General features: G+C 39.4%; 1 non-coding gene across 1 annotated transcript; it reads left to right on the top strand.

The window, feature by feature from the left end:
• Positions 1-2,381: 2,381 nt before the first annotated feature.
• Positions 2,382-2,487, top strand: LOC140808485 (small nucleolar RNA R71). Its single transcript, XR_012112906.1, has one exon. It is a non-coding gene; the product is annotated as a small nucleolar RNA R71 (small nucleolar RNA).
• The last annotated feature ends 17,234 nt before the right edge of the window (positions 2,488-19,721 follow it).

Genomic DNA, 19,721 nt, shown 5'->3' with positions numbered 1-19,721 from the left:
GTGGCAGGGGCATTACACAAATTTAAGGTCATCCGTCTAAAAGCAAAAGTGCCATAAGGACAAGTTAAAGTGGTTTTCTCTTGGTCCTCAGGCGCAATCATGATTTGGTTTACCCTGGATACTCATCCAAAAAAAATAAAACTCATGACCCACTAACCTCTCAAGCATTTGATCAATGAAGGGCAGTGGAAAGTGATATTTACGGGTATCATCATTTAATTTCCTATAATCAATGCACACACGCCATCCCGTAACTGTCCTAGTAGGTATTAATTCATTTTGTTCAATTGTGATAACAGTAATCCCACCCTTTTTGGGCAGACATTGAATTGGACTTACCCATGCACTATCAGATATATGATAGATAATACATGCATCAAGGAGTTTGGTAGTTTCTGCTTTTACTACCTCTTACATCTTTGGATTCAATCTTCTCTAAGGTTGCACAAGGGGTGAGTACTTTTCTTCCATTAATATCTTGTGCATACAGACTGATGGATTGATCCCTTTGATATCCGCCACTTTCCATGCAAATGTACTCTTGTGCGTTTTCAAGACTTTCAGCAGTTTGTCCGCCATCACATCTGTCAAATAAGAAGAAATAATCACTAGTAAGTTTATTATTCTCACCTAGATAGACGTATTTCAGATGTGGACGGTAATGTCTTGAGCTCCAGAGTTGATGGCTCCTCTAGGCTCGACTTATGAGGGATCAAGCCTCTTTGATCCCCCAAGTCCTCTATCCTCATCTTTATTGGCATCTTCCATGGATGGTTGGCATTGAGGTATGCCAATATTTTGGTTTTATTTGCATCCGATTTGTTTTCTCTCAATTCAGTAGTGAGAGTGGATTCCAAAGGGTCTCTAATAGTATCATGCACATAGTTAGACACAAGAAAATCAAAGCATCAATTCTAAAACAACTATCAGATTGCAGTGTGTGCTTAAGTGCATTAAAAACATCAAAAGTAATCTCCTCTTCTCCCACTCTCAATCTCTACTTCCCTTCTTGCACATCAATTAGGGCCTTGCTAGTTGCAAGGAACGGTCTCCCCAGAATCAAAGGCATCTCCATATCCTCCTCCATGTCGAGCACCACGAAATTTGCAGGAAAAACGAATTTGTCCACTTTCACTAGCACATCCTCAATAACTCCCCGTGGATACTTGACAGATATGTCTGCTAGCTGTAAATACATCCTCGTTGGCTTAGGTTCTCACAATCCAAGTTTCCTAAAAACAGACAAAGGCATAAGATTAATACTCGCACCAAGATCACACAAAGCTTTATGAAAAACAACATCTCCAATCATGCAAGGAATAGAAAAACTCCCTGGGTCTTTAAGTTTCGGTGGGATTTTGTTTTGCACCAAAGCAGAACAATTTTCATTTAGATTTACCGTCAAGTGATCCTCCAAATTTCTCTTGTTTGCTAAGATATCCTTCAAAAAAATAGCATAACTAGGCATTTGCATCAAAGCATCAGCAAAAGGAGATATAACAATTTTGGATTGTGCAGTGGGTGCTGGTGTAGTGTTAGAAGACTTACCTTTAGATGTCTCAGTCTGTTCATTCGGTACTTGACTCATTTTCTTTTCCTTGGACTCTAAAACTTTCACACTCTTCAACTCAATGGCCTTAACTTGCTCTTTTGGATTGGTCTCTGTGTTACTTGGCAAGGTGTCTGGCTCTCTACTTGCTATCATCTTCGCTAATTGTCCAATCTGATTATCTAGCCCCTTTATAGATGCATCTTGGTTTTGGAGTCTAGTTTCGTTATATGAGATGAACTTAGACATCATGTGCTCCAAATTAGACTTTTCTTCTCTAGGGGGGGGTCAGATATGTACATCGGTTGTTTCCCATACGATTGTCCTCCCTGATGTTGATTCTGACTGTTTTGACCACCCCATGAAAAGTTGGGATGTTGCCTCCATCCAAGATTGCAGGTGTTCGAATAAGGATCATTCCTTGGACGGTTTTGGACTCCCACTTGATTCACTGGTGCCTCTTCTTGCACATAGAATGGATTGCCATCTTGACAGTCCTTCACAAAGTGTTCACCTCCACACTTATCATAGAATATATCTTGAAGACGCATAGCCATGTCATCCATATTCAAGCAGTCCAATTTCCTGTTCAAGATATCAAGTTGCGCAGTAATAGCAGAAAGTTCAGGTACCTGGTGAACTCCTGCACTTCTCCACTGGTTGTTCCTTTCAGATTGAGAATGATAACTGCTAGTAGCCATCTCCTCCAATAACTCATATCCTTCCTCAGTAGTTTTTCTCAATAGGTTTCCCACAAGCAGCAATATCTATCATAGTACGATTAGTAGTGAGTAAACAATAATAAAAGGTTTGAACGACTAACCCAAGTGGCAGTTCGTGATGAGGGCATCTTCGTAATAGATCTTTGAAATGCTCCCATGCTTCATATAAAGACTCATGCTCGAATTGAGCAAATGTTGTGATATCTACCCGCAACTTCATGGTCTTAGATGGAGGAAAGTATTTAATGAGAAATGCATTCGCCATGTGCTCCCATGTGGTGATCGAACCTACATGCAAACAATTTAACAATGCTTTAGCTTTGTCACGTATGGAGAAAGGAAATAAACGCAACCTAACAGTATCATCAGAAACTTCATTAAATTTAAAAATATCGCATATTTCAAGAAAATCTGCGATGTGCGTATTTGGGTCATCTACTACAAATCCTTCAAACTGGACTGTATTCTGAATCATCTGAATTATAGCCGGCTTGATTTCAAAGTGATTTGCCCGCACAATAGGCCTCACAATGCTGGGGCGTGCACCATCCAAAGAAGGTTGGGCATACTCTAGCATCAGAATGTGGCGTGGTATCTCAACATGTCTATCTTCATGGTGTTCCTCCTCATGCTCGTGCTCGTGCTCGTGCCTCTCCATCAGTTCCTTCAATCTCTGCTGTTGTCTTCTTCTGCGGAAAGTTCTTTCAATTTCTGGGTCAAACTGCTCAAGCTCCACGTCAAGTGACTTTGGCATGCATTGGAAAATATATCTGGAATAGAATATGGAGTGTTGGCTCAAGCAAAATAAAACAATGCTAAAGAAAATAACTAAAAATAAAATTGTGAATTAATAGATCCCCGGCATCGGCGGCAAAAACTTGATCGAGCAAAACTTGTACTGTGGAATCCTTAATAAAAATATGATTTTATATGCTCGAAAATTAATCGCAAGTGCACAATGTCAAGTAATAGTATAATGTACGCAAGTACGAGTATCTTTTAACTGAATACTGTATTTTTCAATTATTATTTCCGTTATCAAATCTTTAGCAACGAAATTTCAATGGTTGTTTATGAGTACTAAAATTAAATAAAAACTCAATGAACAAGTCAAGAATTAAATGCTAAAATATAAACTCTAAAACACTTAAATAGATTTCCATGAGAAATGGATTTTTGAGAATTTCAGTTCACTTACCCCTCGTTAATTAATTAATTCGTTCGATAGTGGTGTATGCTTCCGACAGGATTTCCTATTTAATTGAAGACGCCCTCTCGAGCTATGCCAAACTAATTCTACACAGTGAAATAATTAAATGTCTTTAATTATTTATCAAGAGTGAATCAAATATCGATCTATGAAATCCCCTAGTTTTCGCCCAACCGGACTATGACTATCGGCGTGTATCCAATTTCATATGTCTATGTAAATTGTAGATCAAAGGACTATTCTATTCGTTCTTATCACGAGCTATTCTCTCGAACTCACTCACAATATAAGATTATTATTAAAGTTAGCTATACTTTAATAATTATAATGAAAACAGTAGCATAATCAAGAATAAACCAACAACTGAAATACGAATTAACTAAATCAGTTTTGGGGTAGGATCCTCTTAAATCCCAACAAATATTGTAATTTAGCTACTCGAATTCGTAGTGAAAATAAACAACACAATGTTTAAATGATAAATTCTAAATTATAAATACTAGATTTGACGAAAAACGCGAAGAACGATGCCCGGAAATCTTCGAATCTTCAACTCCAATAAATTCTCCTTTTTCTCCTCTTCCTTGGCTACTGAATCAATCAATTTTTCATGCCTAATCCCTTCCATATCCTCCCCCATTCAGAAATAAGGGAAGAAATGGGCACATAATCTTTCCAAAAATAACAAACACGCCCGGGCGCACATGAGTTCCCGGGCGGATGGTTGCGCAGATCTTGTTTTAAATCTTTTTAATCGACGCACCCAGGCGGACATAAGTTTCCGCCAGGGCGGATGAGTTTCGCAAATTGATTTTTTTTTCTCAAACCTTGCAGGTGCCCGGGCGGACATTCGGAGGTTTTTCGCAAGTTGATGAATTTTCTTCAGTTTATGCACAAATTTCCTGCATTTTCACCCACTAAACACATGAGAAACAAAAAAACATAATATATGCCAAATGTCACAAAATGCATGCAATCTAAATGATATGTGCAAAACAATGAGCTAGCACATAATATTAAAAAGACGTAAATCCACCTATATCACGCTGCCGCACCACAAATGCAACGCTGTGTCGCTAGAGTTGCGAGGATCGGGCGAGGAGCGCTGCGGCGCTAACCCTACGCAATTCCAACCCCATTCACACACTTGTTGCAATTTAAGCCACGCTCAAACGACTCGAACCGATGCAACTAAACTCATCCTAAGATGCTATAGTAATGATTCAAACTCACACAAACGTCCCGAAACCAAGACACGCAACAAACGACGCAACACAACCCATAAATAGGACATTTGACACCAATGATTTTCCTAAGACTTCTAATGCAACCAAGTGCCCATCGACACGAAAAGAAGCACCAAAAGTCACCCAAACAGCACACTTAATACACTTAAACACAGCAGTGATCACCCGACGGTTCCCAACGAAGACTGCAACAAATAAACTTCAAGAAAACGTCAAGAACTCATTTTCATAAAATCACAGTTTGAGCAGTCCCACGAAAACGTTCATAACTCGCTCATTCCTCGTCCGAAAATAACGAATTTACTATCAAATCGAAGGTATCGAAAATTAATGCGTTTTAAATGTGGAAAGTTTTCAAGATAAGCGACCGAAAATGCACAATACACGAAATAACAGCTGGATTCGGGTTTTTAGATCTAAAATCAATTCAAATTCGATCCAACCAATTGTTGCTCGAAATTTGCACAACGTACATGAATTTTTACACATCATAAACATAAAAACAGATACTATATTACGAGATCGATGTATAAAAGAAAGAATATACATGTCTTGATTTTTAAAGTTAACGAAACGACGATACCGAAGGGGGAAGAGTGTGAGGGTTTATCTGGGACGAAACATGGCATGATTTTCTTGAAGAAATGCACGATAATTTGCTGAAAATTTTGAAAGGGAGTGGCTGCTAGGGAAAGGGCTTAGAACCCTAGCTATTCTCTCAAGAAAAAAAAAACAAACCAAATGAAATATGCGTGTGTGTATCGTGTATGGGTATGTGTAAAAGTGTGTGTGTGTGTGTGCGTGCGTTTTTTGTGTAATATTAAGGGTATAAAATTTTCTTAATTACACAATAAATAATGCTAATTAATAATGTTAACTCCCACAAACTAAATAAAATTCCTTAATTTAAAATAAAATGCACAATTGCAAACTTTAAAAGCTTAAAGTCATAAAATCACCTAATAATTAACTTAGGCTTTAAAATGATAAAAACTTAATAAATCATTTAAAATGACACTTTCTTGACTTGAAATAAAATACCACATTTTAAAATCGCCAAAATCGTCTCCGGTCTCTTTTCCTCGATCCCGCATCGAATAATCGCCTGAAACATGAAACTCGGGAAAATATTTTAACATGCATCACATAAATATTAATAATTAAAATCATGCAATTTAATAAATCATGCATCTACAAAAAATCAATTTAAACTTAATTAAATAATTAACTATTTCAAAAAATGCATGGATTTTACGTGTACTCATTTTGGGCTCTACACGCCAGGTTCATAACATCGCTGGGATTTTGACAGTGGCAAAAGCCTAGTGCAATCTGAAACAAAATCACATCCTTTCCAAAATTCTTCAAGAAACTCGAATCTATCTCCTTCAATTATTTTGTAAATACTTAGAGTTGAAAATTCCACAACAACTTTGTTTTCGTTTTTGTGCCTTTCTATCCTTTATTACTGTTCTTAAATTTTACCTTGAATTATTTTAGGAAATGTCTGCTCCACGGACCCGTGCTCAAGCTGCCCTTCGCATGCGACAGCTCACCATTGACAATCAAGCTAGAGAAATTCTGACTCTGAAGGCTCAACTTGCAAGAGAGAAACAAGAAAAACAGGAACTTTTGGAGCTCAAGAACCTACTCCAGACGACTGTACAACGACTCACTCATCACCTAGACTTCGCCGAGAGCCAACTCCTTTTCGTACCTACTGATTTAGTTCGTATCGAGCGCCTAGCTACCCTGAACCGGGAGTTACTAGAGAGAGTGGAGACTGAGAGAAACCGTGCTACTCGTGCTCATCATCGTCACAAAGAAATCGCCAACAAGCAAGAACGATACATCACTAAGATTCATAGCGCCATGGATAGTTTCCAAGATCAGAATAATTATTTACATCTTGTGTTGGAAAACACGGAGGAGGAGGACGAAGCACCTATGGATGTGGTCGACGATGATAGTGACGATGGAGACATGATAGACTAGGCTAGAGTAGTATTATGATTGTAATAAAAGTATGCTTTGAAAAGCACTAAGTGTAATTTCTTATTTCTAAATAGAGACTCTATTATCCTTAATTTATCGCATTTACATATCAAAATTATGAGAATTTTATGAATCTATCAATATAAATTAAATTTTTTTACATTTATAGGAAAACGAACATGGAACCTCGAATCATTATAGCTGAACTCCGAAAAAAACTCTAAGCAAAGGAAGCACAAATTGAGATATTGAAAGCGAAAAATACCAAGCTCGAGAGAGATAATTACCAACTAGATGGAAATAAAATATGCATGGATAACGACCTTTACGAGACACATGAAGAAGCGAGGAAGTTACGAGAAAACGTCAGACGCTATACCGCCTACCATCAAGAATCAGAACGACAACACAAGATCACCAAACGAGAGTTGGACGAAGCGCAAGATAAGATTCTAACACTCCAAATTCGTGATGGCAGCCGTCTCAAAACACAACGCCGCCTTGAGAAACAAATCGAAGAACATGAACTCAATGAGAACGTAAACCAATCCACAATTCAGTAGCTACAAGAGGAAATGGAGACATTGACGAATCACAACACCCTTTTGGAGCACCACTTCCATCGATTACAAAATGACATGATCAATATAAGAGACCTAATGGGAGAAATCGAAGAAAACCAAGGAAACCATATGGAAAATAAATTAACGAAGCTATGGGGTATGATGAAGTATTAGACAAGTAGGATGATCCCTAGAAAAAGCATTGATTGTATTCAGGCCAATTAGGCTAATCACTTTTGTTATTGAAAAACTAAATGTATGCTTTTAAAAATTAATGAACTTTTTTTTGATTATTTCTATTTACAAACAACTTAATAAAATATATGTTTATAGGAAATGGCGGGAAGACCACCCAAAAACAACCGTAACCCGCGTGGCGTCAATCAACACAAAAACGAGAATCCACCACCAACTAGAGTGATAAGTGCATTTTGTGCACTTAAATTACCCTTACATTCATATAGATTGTTAGTTTTCTTAGGCATAATTATGTGTTTTAGTTATTTTTGGTGTGATTGCAGGAATTTAGGTACCACTACAACATGGGTGTGAAAATGAACTAAAATGGCGCTTAGGAGAAGAAATGTGAGACAAGCAAGCACTGAGGGCAGTAAGACCCGCGCATATGCGCGATTTATTTTCGCGCACATGTGCGACTATGGCAGTAAGCTCGGCGCATATGCGCCACTCAAGGCGCGCACATGCATGACACGGGCAGAAGGCTCCGCGCATATGGGCGGAGCAATGGCCCGCATGTGCGCGCAAAAATACTCCCGAGAACAGCGTGCATATGCGCCGGACTTGGGTGCGCAAATTCGCGCTAGAAAAAGGCCAACACACAGAAGGACCCACGCATATGCGCGCAACGCGACAGTCAGACTTAAATAGGTTTCTCGTGGATTTAAAAGGGGTTCCGAAAATTCTTGACACAGCCGACATATTACTCGAGAAAAGGAGGAAAAGTGAGATCACGAAGCACGGGACACGAAGAACAGAGTTAGAAGACGCTGAATCCGGACACAGAGATGCACTTCCATCTCTTCTAAACACGTTCTTAATTCGGTTCTTCACTTTTACATTTTTAATGAATACAAACAGGTTTTGTATTAATTTAGATTTGAGTATGAACTAATTTTATTGTTTAGAGATTGACGTAGTCGAGGTTGAACCTATGTTATCGACATTTGAATTTTCATTGAATTAATTCATCGTGTTTATTTGTGATTTCTTGTCTTTAATGCTTTTGGATTACTGGCCATAATTCGACTGATCTAATAATTGAGATCTGACACTCGAGAGAGGTGATCAAAATTAGGACAGAGGAAATTGCATCGTCGGATGTTTATAACATGCAAAAGACGTATAACTTTGGCGAATCCATAAGAGAACTTTGGTTGCATTTATTACGTGTTACATGATTTTGAATAGACATTATAATCTGTAATAGGTTATATAGTTCTATTTATCACTTGAAAAATGGAATAGAAAATATTTGGAGTTCTTGGTTAATAAATATGGTGCAACTTAATAATATGTTAGACGAATTTAATTTAGCATAGGAGAGACTCGACGAAATCATATCTCTAGATTGATTTACTCATTGAATTTCTACTGCGTGCTAGAATTACAGGAATTGTTATTTTCTTTGAATTGATTATAAACCAACCATTTGATTTTCTAAATAAAGTTGAGCTATGTCAATTATGATACTTAATATTCAATTTTAAATAATTACTCTTCATGGGATCGATATCTGTACTCAAAACAGTACTAAAACTTGACACCGTATACTTGTGGTAGTGAAATTACGCAACAAGTTTTTGACGTCGTTGCTGGGGAGTAAACTATTTAATTGCATATTGATATCATTACTAAGTAGTCTTTACTTTAATTTAGACTTTATTTTATTTTATTTATTTGTTTTGTTAATTGATAGTCTTCTCTGTTTTGTAGTGCATGCGAAAATATCAAAATCCTGAAGAGGAATTTCTGATACTTTCAACTTCATGATTGTATTCCAGACTGAGCACAACATCCTTATGCACTCATTTCACATGTTAGGTGTAGCTGGTGTATTCGGCGGCTCCCTATTCAGTGCTATGCATGGTGTGTTGATTTTTTATCCGGAAATCGAAAAAACCTGCCAGGAAATTAAGGAAAGCAAGGAGAGACGAAATTAAAGCAATGGCTGAAAACTGAGATAATCAGAATGAGCTCCCACGAGAGGTGCCAATCCGGGAACATTTCCACCCAGTCATCAACGCTCACTACTCTGGAATAGCTCACGGAACCATTGCTGCTAACAACTTCGAGCTAAAGCCTGCACTCATTAACATGGTTCTACAAAACCAAATTGGAGGAGCAGCCACTGCAGATTCCCATCTTCACCTCAGAACTTTTCTAGAGATCACGGACACGGTAAAAATTAACGGTGTTTCTGATAAAATTATTCGATTGCGCCGGTTTTCGTTTTCTCTTAGGTATCAAGCAAGGAGTTGGCTCCAATCTCTACCTATGGGAAGCATTACTACATGGGCATATTTGGTTACGAAGTTTCTGTCAAAGTACTTTCCTCCTGCTAAATCTGCTCAGCTGAAAATATATATCACCAACTTCAGGCAGAGAGAACTCGAAGTGTTATATGAGGTATGGGAGCGATACAAAGAATTACTCAGGAAGTGTCCGAATCATAGATATGCAGATTGGGTGAAGATTGAGTAATTTTACAATGGTTTAGATGGGCCGACTAGAGGGAATGTGGATGCAGCCGTCGGAGGTACTATTTTTTCTAAAACACCTGATGAGGCATATTATTTGCTTGAACAGATGACCATTAACAGTTATCAGTGGCCGAGTGAGAGATCTGGATCAAGGAAACATGCTGGAGTGTATGCCGTAGACCTGATCACATCACTTACTGCACAAGTTTCGGCATTATCCACACAGATTGCAGCGATGAACAAAGCAGGCGAATCTACGTCTGAAGTAGCACTGGTGACTGTCGAAGAAGAGCCAGTTGTGGAGGAAGCTCAGTAAATCAATAACAATCGTGGCTTTGGAGGTTATCGAGGTAATCCTCCCCCTAATACTTATCATCCAGGTTTGAAGAACCACGAGAATTTCTCTTATGGGAACAACAAGAACGTGTTGAATCCTCCACCGGGGTTCAATACACAGAAGGGTGAAGGAAAGCCATCTTTTGAAGATCTAGTTGGTACATTTGTGAGTGTGTCTGGGAAAAGAATGGCGAGAACTGAGTCTCGTATTGATAACATGGAGACACACATGGGAAATATGGGTGCCACGATGAAATCCTTGGAAACACAGATTGGGCAACTAGAAAATGCTTTGAAAGATCAGAATAAAGGACAGTTCCCAAGCAATATAGAGATGAATCCTAGGAAGCAATGCAAAGCTATCACATTGAGAAGTGGCAAGGAGATTGGAATCCCAGAGCCTACTGAAGAGAATGTAGAGATTTGTGTTGAGGAAAATGATGGAAAGGGTGCAAGTGTCGGAGAAGAAAAAGTGGAAGAACCTAAGAATATGATTTTGCATCAACCGTTACCCAAGGTAAATCTTCCATATCCACAAAGGTCCAAGAAGAAAGGGCTAGATGATCAGTTTGCAAAGTTCCTGGAAATCTTCAAGAAAATACACATTAACATCCCATTTGCCGATGCATTGGAGCAAATGCCCAATTATGCTAAGTTCATCAAGGATGTGATGTCCAAAAAGAGGAAACTTCAAGAATTTGAGACCGTAAAGCTGACCGAAGAGTGCAGTGCAATACTCCAAAGGAAACTACCACAGAAACTACAAAGATCCAGGGAGCTTTACTATTCCTTGTGTTATTGGTGATTTTAGAATAAATAGGGCTTTATGTGATTTTGGTGCCAGTAGTTAATTTAATGTCTTTTTCTATTTACAGGACTTTTGAGCTTGGCGAGGTAAAGCCTAGCACTATTACTCTGCAGCTGACGGACAGATCACTTACATATCTACGAGGGATGGTGGAGGATGTGCTAGTAAAGGTAGATAAATTCATATTTCCTGCTGATTTTGTCATTTTAGATATGGAGGAAGATCAGGAAACTCCGCTTATCTTTGGAAGGCCGTTCTTGCCCACCGGAAAAGCTTTGATTGATGTGCAAAATGGCGAGCTCACATTGAGAGTAGGTGGAAAGGAAGTCATGTTCAACATCTACAACACCATCAGAGGACCAAATGAGGTAAGTACTTGTAATAGCATTGATATCATTGATTTTTGTGTATCCCATGTTGGTGCAGGTAAGTTGACAAAAGACTCTTTGGAGAGATGCTTGTTGGAGTCAGCTTCCACAATGGATGAAGAGGACTGGGATGTGCAAGATGAGTTACTTTCTCTCAATACACTTGCCTAAAGAAAAGAGTGATGCTCAGCATGAAGAGTTGCTTGAAGATGCAAGTAAAGAAGTACCAAAAGCATCTCTTGAATTGAAGGATTTACCGAGTCATTTGTGCTATGCATTCTTAGACGAGAGTTCGTCACATCCGGTAATTATATCTTCTGCTCTTAATATTGATGAGAAAGATATGTTGTTGAGGGTGTTGCGAGAATTTAAATCTGCTTTAGGATGGACACTTTGCTGATATAAAGGGGATTAGCCCTACTAGTTTCATGCATAAAATATTGATGCAGGAGTCTTATTCCCCCTATGTTGATCATCAGACGAGGCTTAATCCAGCCATGAAGTTGGTTGTGAGATCTGAGGTATTAAAATTGCTAAATGCTGGTGTTATTTATGCTATATCTGACAGTTCTTGGGTTTCACCAGTACAAGTAGTGCCTAAGAAGGGGGGTATAACTGTGGTGAGATATGAGAATAACGAATTAATTTTAATCGTCCAGTGACTGGGTGGCGAGTGTGTATAGACTACAGAAATTGAATGATGCGACTAGGAAGATCACTTCGCTCTTCCCTTTATTGACCAGATGCTTGATAGAGTAGGTGGTTACCATTACTATTGCTTTCTAGATGGTTATTCATGTTACAATCAGATTGTCATAGCACCGGAGGATCAAGAGAAGACTACCTTCACTTGCCCCTATGGTACATTTGCTTTCAGGATAATGCCATTTGGTCTTTGCAATGCACCTGCTACTTTTCAGATATGTATGATTGGCCATATTTTCTGACATGGTCGAGGAAATAATGGAGGTTTTCATGGATTATATATCTGTCTTTGGTTCATCTTTTGATCATTGTTTGCAGAATCTAACGCTTGTTTTGCAGAGATGTCAGGCAAAGAATCTAGTGCTGAATTGAGAAAAATGTCACTTCATGGTCCCAGAAGGTATTGTGCTTGGACATAAGATTTCGGCTAGAGGGATAGAAGTGGACAGAGCCAAGGTTGTGGCAATTGAAAATCTCCCACCGCCGAAGAATGTGAAATGGATTGAGACATGCCGGGTTCTATCGTCGTTATATTAAAGATTTCTCTAAAATTACTAGACCTTTATGTAATTTTTAGACAAAGATTCTACATTTATTTTTGACGATGATTTCTTGCAGACGTTTAACAGGATCAAGACAGCACTGATTTCTGCACTCATCATGATAGTGCATGAATGGAAGAAGCCCTTTGAGCTCATGTGCTACGCTAGTGACTATGCTGTGGGAGCAGCATTGGGACAAAGACGAGAAAAGATGTTCCAAGCTATCTACTATGCAAGTCGTTCACTCAATGCCAGCCTAACAGAATTACACAACTACTGAGAAAGAGATGCTAGCAGTGGTGTTTGCATTCGACAAGTTCAAAACATATCTCATTGGCACAAAGGTAACGGTTTTCACTGACCATTAGCTCTTCGTTACTTCTTTGCCAAAAAGGATTCAAAGCCCAGGTTGATACGTTGGATACTCCTATTTTAAGATTTGACTTTGAAGTCAAAGACAAGAAAGGTTGTGAGAACCAGGTGGCAGATCACTTGTCACGCCTAGAGCTGGACGAAAGAACTGAAGGTGGAGTGATCAATGAGTCGTTCCCAGACGAACAACTCTTCAAGGTAAATGTTACACATCCTTGGTTTGCAGATATAGCTAATTTTCTTGCTGCAGGAGAATTACCACTAGATTTAACTTATCACCAAAAGAAGAAATTTCTTCATGATGCCAAGTTTTATTTGTGGGACGATCCTTTCTTGTTCAAAAGATGCGCTGATCAGATAATTAGACGTTGTGTAGCTGAGGAAGAAGCGGGTATGATTCTAGAGCAATGTCATTCCTCACCCTACGGTGGACACTTTGGAGCATCTAGAACAGCAGCTAAGGTATTACAGTCTTGTTTTTATTGGCCTAATCTATTTAAGGACAGTTATACTTTAGTTAAGTCATGTGATAAATGCCAAAGAGTTGGCAATATTTCTAGACGACATGAATTACCACTAACAAATATTTTGAAGGTGGAACTCTTTGATGTCTGGGGTATTGATTTTATGGGTCCATTCCCATCCTCTTTTGGTCAATCTTACATTTTGCTTGATGTTGATTATCTGTCCAAATGGGTGGAAGCAATTGCCACCAGTACTAATGATGCTCGAGTTGTTAAGTTTGTCCACAGGAACATCTTCACAAGATTTGGAACGCCTAGATCCATTATCAGTGATGAAGGTACGCATTTCTATTGGCCAAGTATGATGTGAAGCACAGGGTGACACTGGAATACCACCCGCAATCTAATGGGCAAGCGGAAATATCCAACCGGGAGATCAAGCAGATACTAGAAAAGACAGTGAAGACAAACCAGAAGGATTGAGCGATCAAGCTAGATGATGCTTTATGGGAGTACAGGACTGCATACAAGACACCTATCGGGATGTCACCTTATAGGTTGGTCTTTGGGAAAGCTTGCCATCTACCTTTGGAACTGGAGGACAAAGCATTTTGGGTTGTGAAAAACCTAAATTTTGATATGGGAGCATCGGGCGAGCAACGACTGTTGCAGTTGAATGAGATGGATGAATTCAGGAATGATGCATACGAAAATGCAAAGATATACAAAGAAAAGACCAAGAGATGGCACGACAAGCAGATTCTTCGACGAGATTTCGAACCAGGGCAACAGGTGTTATTATTATATTCTCGACTGATGTTATTTCCTGGTAAGTTAAAATCACGATGGTTTGGACCATTCATAGTGGAAACAGTGTATCCACATGGGGCAATTGAGCTAAAATGCAAAAATGGTGAGACATTCAAAGTCAATGGTCAGAGGGTCAAGCTCTATTTTGGGAGTGAAGTGAGAACCAAAATAGACTGAAAAACTCAGGCTGATGACGTTAAACCAAGCATTGTGTGGGAGGCAACCCACATTTATTTATTTTTGCATTCGTTTTGCTTTTATTAATTTATTTCAATTTCTTAGTTATTACTTTTAATTTTCTCTATTCAAGTATTAATTTGAATCATTTTATTTTTGTAGGTAATTTAAAAAAATAAAAAAAATAATTCAAAAAGCTTATGGACAGAGTGCATCGCGCACATGCGCGTTTATTTTCGCGCACATGCGCGACTATGGCAGAAGCTTTGGCGCATATGCGCCATTCATGGAGCGCATATGCGCGAGAATACAAGGTTCCCAACTCAGAAGGCAGAGACCATCGCACATGTGCGCGATTTATTTTCACGCACATGCACGACACACACAAGGACATCGGCGCGTATGCGCCATTCAGGGCGCGCATATGCGCGAAAGACCACACGACGGGCAGAAACCTTCGTGCATATGTGCGAGATTCAGACGCGCATATGCGTGCGACCTGTTATAAAGAAAAAAAACGACGACTCGCGAATCAGAAAACAGCCGCCCCCCTCACCAAAGCACTGAACCATTTCTTCCTCGCACAACGTCGTGCCGCTCGCCACCGTAGCCGACCGCCACCCCCATATGAAAGCCGACCGCCGCCTCGAATCACCACCGTGATTTACGATCGCACTCCTAATTCCGGTCATCTCATGGTTCTAGTAAGGGGTTCTATCCAAATTTTTTTCAATCCGTCTTAAGAGTTAGAATTGGTGTTGATCTTTAGGGGAACTTCTGTTATTGTGACGTGGGTACTTCGATTTGTTCTAAATCAGTTTGTGATTGGGGCGTATATTGTATTGCTAACCGGATTCAGTGTTATGGTGAGATTATAATTGCTACGTACATTGGGGTGTGATTACCGGATTTTTGGCTCTTCAGTTGTTAAATTTAGTTGGTGTTGGTTGTGATATTTGATTCTTGAGTTGATGGAACCGAAAAAGAAATAAGAGAAGGATGTCTCTTCCTCTTCAAGCTTCGATTCTCATAGATTTTGGAACGAGGAGGCCCACCAAATATATGATAGTTCTATGACACGGCCCATCATACCTGAACTGGGGTTCAATTTGTCTATTCCACGTGTTGTGATCATAGAGGAACTGGAAGGTAGAGGATGAGTTGGATTCGCTCAACACCTGTCGGACGCCGTTATCTCGATTGTGCGAGAATTCTATGCCAACCTCTGGATTCGGTATGACGAGTCCAAAGTGTTGGTCTGAGTTAAATTTGTGTGGTTCGACTCTCGAACGATCAACATGCTATATCAGATGCCCAACTTCGACCAGGACGAATACAGTGAATTCCTCGAAGCAGGTGTTGATTACACAGAGGTCATCTGGACCATATGTCAAGCCGGCGCTGTCTGGAAAATGAGCTCGATCGGGCCTACTTCTTTAAAAAAAGCGACATGGGCCCTAACGCAAGCGCTTGGACATCTTTTGTACTAGCCCAAATTCTCCCATCCTCTCACTACTACGACGTCACCAAAGACAAAGCCGCATTGGTCTATGCCATCCTGATGGGCAAATCAGTTGACGTGGGGCGAATCATTTATGGCTCGATTATGAGAGCCGGCGCAGGGTTAGCCACGGTTGCTCTTCCTAGTCCCCACATTGTTACCGAGCTATGCCGCCAGGCCGGCGTATCATGGGCCCCTGATGAATCAGTGCTCAAGCCAAAGGCCCCCACTGTTGCTTTCTTTGGAGTCGCATCCTATGTTTCCCATGAGTTCCCGGACGAAGAGGAGCTCCCACAACAACAGCTACCAGCACCACCACCTGCAGCAGCCAGAGAGCGCAGGGGAGACAGATTTAGGCGACTAGAAAATGAGATGCAGGATCAGAGGCGGTTACTCAGTCGAGCAGCGCCAGGTGCTAGATTCGCTTCAGTACCGCACCAACCATTTCATGGGATACATGATGGACTTCACCTCCGTGCTTGCCCAGCAGTTCCCACCTATAGGTCCAGAGGATCCCATGTTTCCCCAGCCACCTGCAGGGCCACCACAGTATCCAGGACCTCCTCCACAGGCCCCGCCCCAGCACATGGATAAGGATGTCGATGATGATGACGGCGAGCACTGACGCTTGTCATGGGAGGTATTATTGTCCCATTCTTTCTTGTTTATACATTAAGGACAATGCATACTTTAAGTTTGGGGGGTGATTTGATTTGAATTCATGATTTGATTTTGATGCTTTAGTGTTTTAATTTTGATGTTTATTTATTTAAAAAAAATTTAACTTTAGTCTTTATGTCCATTTTTAGTCGTTAAATTGTTTTTTCTAGAATTGTGGAATTAAAGTAATAACCAAACAATGATGAGAATTGACCCGAAACACATGTTGTCCCATGATTAAAAATCTAAATGCATGCTACCTTTACTTAACCGTTTACACACGAATTCACGATTGCTATGATTGTTGATACATCCGATGTCAAGAGAATGTTCATGTGGTTTGTGATTTGAAATGTATGAATGGACTCCAAAATCTGCATGTGGATTACTCGTTGTTCAGTTACATGTTCACTAACACAAAAATTATTCAAGCAGTCTTTGATTTATGTTGGGCCTGTTTTTCCTTGAATAATTTGTCAATTGTTAGCTCTTTGAGCCTAAATGAGAATGAGATGTGTAATTCTTTCTGTTTGAATGCCCGAAAACATGATCTATCTGTGTTTGTTGATTGGTAAATTGAAAGTAGTCTAAAACTTGGTTTGGCACTCTTCGAGGCGAGATACGGTTATTGTGTAACTTATGGATCATTTAGGCGATTTTTGGAACGTTTGAGCCTTTCAAGCCTACCCATAACATCATATTTTCCACTAGTGTCCCATGTTCGAGCTTAATGAAAATCGAATGGAGTGTGCCAAGGCACACAAAAGCCCAATTCGTATCAATTCTAAATCCCTACGTCAACTACCAACTTTTGAGCATATACACTAGTAACTACCGAAAAATGAGAGAAAACGAACCTGTGTATCACGACAAAAGTTCTTCTCCCGTGTGCGCGTATAAGAATATCGTTGAAAAAGAGAAAAAACATGAAAAGAAAGAAATTAATTTCTATGAAAAAAAGGAGATGTTGAGAAAAGGGATAAGTAAAAATTTGAATGACAAATAAAAGAGTATGACGTATTGATGTGAAAAAGAGAATAAAATGACGAATATGTTGTGGCAAAGCAAGTTGATGTGAAACAAGAGGAAGAAGGAGAAGCGTGTTGAAAAATAAATTTGTTTGTTTCTCTCACTTTTGATTCCCTATCTTCATTTGTAACCATTAGCCATAGCCTAACGTTATAAGATTAAAAGACCTATTAACCGAGTTACACGTACCGAATATACTAGTGGATAAGAGTTGTCAAAGTTAAGCCTATGGACACTTAAAAATACCGTCGATAGACATAGATTTCGATTGTGTACATGTGCGCATCTCATGATATTGAACTTTTTTTGGTTAATTATTATCTTCATATTACCACTTTGTTTAGCCAAATGTTAACCTATAAGTCCTGTTGATTTGTGAAGGTAAATGTGTGTCTCAATGATTTTGCTAATTACATATGTGTCGAGGAGTCCAAAATTTTATGAGATGAAAAGTTATGAACTTATCTTGGCATTTGGAGTGGGTAAACGAGAATAGCAGAACGCACACGCACGTGAAACTGTGAGTAATGTGACATGTGTTTGATTCAATATGATGGGGACTGTAATCTCTGAGGCTAGTGGTTATCATTTCATTCCACAAATCTTGTTTGTTCAGTTATTTTCATTTAGGATGCGTTGAGTCTAGTTTAGTTAATGTTTTATTTTATTTTGCTCGGGACTAGCAAAACTTTAAGTTTGGGGGGGTTTGATAAGTGCATTTTGTGCACTTAAATTACCCTAACAATTCATATAGATTGTTAGTTTTCTTGGGCAGAATTATGCGTTTTAGTTATTTTTGGGCGTGAAAATGAACTAAAATGGCGCTTAGGAGAAGAAATGTGAGCCAAGCAAGCATTGAGGGCAGTAAGACCCGCGTATATGCGCAATTTATTTTTGCGCACATGCGCGACTATGGTAGTAAGCTAGGCGCATATGCGCCACTCAAGGCGCGCACATGCGCGACACAGGCAGAAGGCTCCGCGCATATGCGCGGAGCAATGGCGCGCATGTGCGCGGAAGAATACTCCCGAGACCAGAGAACAGCGCGCATATGCTACGGACTTGGGCGCGCATATGCGCGCGAGAATAAGGCCAACACACAGAAGGACATGCGCATATGCGCGCGGCGCGACAGTCAGACTTAAATAGGTTTCTCGTGGATTTTAAAAGGGGTTCTGAAAAATTCTTGACACAGCCGACACATTACTCGAGAAAAGGAGGAAAAGTGAGAGCACGGAGCACGGGACGCGAAGAACAGAGTTAGAAGACGCTGAATCCGGACACGGAGACGCACTACCATCTCTCCTAAACATGTTCTTAATTCGGTTCTTTACTTTTACGTTTTTAATGAATACAAACAGGTTTTGTATTAATTTAGATTCGAGTATGAACTAATTTTATTGTCTAGAGATTGACTTAGGTCGAGGTTGAACCTATGTTATTGACATTTGAATTTTCATTGAATTAATTCATCGTGTTTATTTGTGATTTCTTGTCTTTAATGCTTTTGGATTACTGGCCATAATTCGACTGATCTAATAATTGAGATCTAACACTTGAGAGAGGTGATCGAAATTAGGACAGGGGAAATCGCATCGTCAGATGTTTATAACGTGCAAAAGATGTATAACTTTGACGAATCCATAAGAGAACTCTGGTTGCATTTATTACGTGTTACACGATTTTGAATAGACATATTAAAATCGGTAATAGGTTATACAATTCTATTTATCACTTGAAAAAGGAATAGAAAATATTTGGAGTTCTTGGTTAATAAATATGGTGCAAATTCATAATATGTTAGAAGAATTTAATTTAGCATATGGGAGACTTGACGAAATCATATCTCTAGATTGCTTTACTCATTGAATTTCTACTGCGTGCTAGAATTACAGGAATTGTTATTTTCTTTGAATTGATTATAAACCAACCATTTGATTTTC

Source organism: Primulina eburnea, chromosome 12, assembly GCF_022965805.1.
Source record: "Primulina eburnea isolate SZY01 chromosome 12, ASM2296580v1, whole genome shotgun sequence".
NCBI lineage: Eukaryota > Viridiplantae > Streptophyta > Magnoliopsida > Lamiales > Gesneriaceae > Primulina > Primulina eburnea.
This window is presented reverse-complemented; position numbering and strand designations above follow the sequence as displayed.